The sequence below is a fragment of the Monopterus albus genome, unplaced genomic scaffold (assembly GCF_001952655.1).
Source record: "Monopterus albus unplaced genomic scaffold, M_albus_1.0 scaffold194.1, whole genome shotgun sequence".
In the NCBI taxonomy this organism is placed as follows: domain Eukaryota; kingdom Metazoa; phylum Chordata; class Actinopteri; order Synbranchiformes; family Synbranchidae; genus Monopterus; species Monopterus albus.
The window spans coordinates 584,343-587,741 of NW_018128074.1; positions in this window are offsets into that span (position 1 = coordinate 584,343).

Consider the following 3,399-nt stretch of genomic DNA (forward strand, 5'->3'; position numbering starts at 1 on the left):
TAACCATCATGACATCATCAGGATTATTTTTGTCAGACTTTACAAAGCTTCTCCAGAGGCACAGAAAACCCTATCCAACAATTTCACAATCTGAGCAGTACTCTGTGTAATGACACAACGGATCTTCATGTACAAAATCAGTGCCCCATTCAACCAACATAATGCTAAAATCTCCTCAGTGTCAGGCTCTGACAGGACTTTGATTTTCTTAGGTTGCTCAGATTTCACTGCCAATGCTGTAACTGCTTATATGTCTCTCAGTTGTGGTTGATGTTAATGAGTGGTAGAGCGGGGACGGCCGGGTGGGGTCATTTACTGGCTGTGGACAAGTCATCCTCTCAGCTGAGAGTCCTGCCTACTGATGACACAGCTATGGCCCCTATGTGTGTGTGCTGAATGAGTAAGGCTTTCCTGTGCTCATAGCATGCTGTTTCCAAAGCAGTAATGTCAGGCACCCTTAGATCTTGAACCACAACCTCCTATAGCCAATTAAAGTCACCACACGCTCAGCAAAAAGACATGAGATAAATTCAGTGCATGGAGACGTCCTCCATCAATCTGAAAGGCCGTCAAATGTGAAATGCATTTGATTTTTTAAAGCATTATGCTTCCAGTTAGCGAGACCTTTTTGATCCCTAGCTCAGCTGGAACTCTGATGAAGCTTCAGAAGATGTGATTTTTTTCACCTATCAACACATGTCAATCTGATAAACCCTTGGACAAACCGTCAAAGTCAAATATTTTTAGACGAACAGAATGAACTCAGTGTCCAGACTCTGTCCAGATGTTCAGGCACTCCACACCCTGAATTCAACATGTGCCACCTGGCTCCTCTGACCCTGATCTGCCAGGTGTTCCCATCCTGCTGATAAGAGAAGCTCTAAGGTGATACCGGGACAAATATGTGCAGTTTCTTGCACTGACATCCAAGATGAATATCTGATACCAATCTGTTTCTCACCCCACATCTGAGAAATTCAAGCAAGACAGGCTGTGACTAACTCTATGAGAACAACAAGCAATTGTTCGCCACTCCTGAGATCCAGGGTGTATGTATTCACCACATTGCCACAACTGTTTTTGGTGAAGTTTACACATTACATATTTTACACACATCACTGGTTAATAAGACAATTGCATGCATTGTTAAAGGGGTTTCGTCACTGAGCAAGTCTCACAAATCAGACAGTGTTGTAACACAGAGATGCAAAATTTCCTATGTGTGTTCAGTCTGTGACTCCACTCCTACTCACTTCCACTGTCTGAGGGTCAACTTCAACACATCAGTACACTGGGAAGACTTCACTGAGTGATGTAACACAAACAAGTTGTGGTTTTAAAGAGGGCTAAATGTTTCCTGACTGTAATTTCATGTGAATAGCGGGGTGGCTGTAAATCAAATTCTTATTTGCTTGTTACAGAAAACTGTTTCAGTACTGCTAAAATATGTCTGAAAGGGAAATAATTGCTCAGATGATAGATGGGAGAACTGATGAACATCTGTGCCCTGACTGTGAGAAACGTGCAAGCATCATATCATCAGTAATGCTTCTTAAAAGAATAGTCTGATTTTATATGAAATGTGTATATCCATAGTGTTTTGTTACCAGCTAAGAGCCAGGCTTACTGTTTCCCCATTTCCAGTATTTGTACTAAACTAAGTTACCTGGGTACTGGCAGTAGCTTCATATACAATAAGTCAGTGGCTGCAAATAAACAACTTTCCCAAAAATTTTAGAAATAAGGTTTAATGTGCACGCTCACTGTCCAGCTGAAAGACACAATATGTCATGGCTTCCCTTAATTCCAGCTATATGTTTCCTCATGCAGAACATTTTTCTCAGTGTTTCTGGTATATAAAGAGCCTCATGTTGGGTGAAGGCACCCTACCTGGTTGAGGATACCCTCACCAGCACAGAATGGGGCTTCACTTCCCTTAATGGGGGCACACCCTGCTCGAACAGTGATTTAAAGCCAAGCATTAACAGCAAGGGCTTCCAAACCTTCCACCTTCTGTCACAATCCTGTAATCATCGATCTCCTCCTTCCCATTTCCCCTTCGCTCAGCAGCTCCATAATTCATCTTTAATCACTCTCATGTATAGACTCTGATTCATTCTTTTTTTTCTTATTTGCCATGAATTTCATTCTATATACCTTAATTTGTGAGGCAGAAATTCACGATTACAAAGACAGAATGAAATTGAGCTAAATATGAAACACAAATACATAAAAACTGTGTTACATGAGTCCGGCATGATGACAAAGAAAGAAAGACATTAAGGTAATGAATGACTAGCAGTTGTTAGCTCAAACCCAACAAAGGTACTTATTTAACCCACTGCTTCATTGGCTTTTACCTTATAATCAGTGAGGTGGGGGTGGGAGGGTTACAGACCTTCAGGTATTTCAACAAAGAGTGCGTTGATTCACCTGCCAGCTGCTGGTGAGGGTGTCTGGCTGCTTGGAGGCGGGGGTTGTGATTAGTAAAGGGCCGGGAGATGACCTCCCCTCTCTGGGTGAGTGGTCACACTCTGCAGGAGCCTAATGATGGGGCCTGCATGCAAAGAAAGGCCTGCAGGGTCAGAGGCTGATGTTGATGAAAACCTAAGGAACTCTCTAATCTGGCTACACCCAACACAGCATGCAAAGGATCATACCGACATTTAATTTAGCTGAAGTGTAAAGGGACCATTCATCCAAATCATAAAATAGCAGGGGTATAGCAGGAATAGCAGTATAGCAGGAAGACCGCATGACCTGACCCATTCCCACTTGATTTATCAGATGGCATGTAAAATCTTAGTTAATGCACCTTTAAAGAGTTAAAGCACTTTACAGTGAAGGAGTGAAAAAAGATCCTTCAGCTGAGAACATGAAATGTGAATTACCCATCATTCACTGGGGTGTAAGCCAATGGTGTCTGCAGAAACAGGCATAAAATAAATGTGTCCACTCACACAGCCATAACATCCCTGAGAAATCTCTGCGCATCCCGCTAAACATGTTTTCACCATGTCTTCCACCACTGGCAAAGATTTCACTCTAACCTTTACCTTTACCTAACCCTAAGAGAACACTAATTGCATCTATTTTAAGCCTATGTGGGCACCCAAACAATGACTTTTAAGTGGTGTAACCTGAAGGAAAAAGAGGGTGGCCTGTGGGAAACAGCACTAGGGTGTAATGAGGTGGATCAGGATGTAGTGAAATCATTAACCATCTAGCTGCTCTCCGTTTCACATTAGTTTGGCAGGAATTTATGGCAGCTGAATTCCTCATACCTCTCTCTCACTTTCTGTCCCCTGGAGCTTAGTCTCAGGAGGGTGTGGGCATTTAGGATTTCTATTTTGTCAGCTCTCAAGATGCTGTCCATGTGGGAGTTAAGCTAATCTGTAC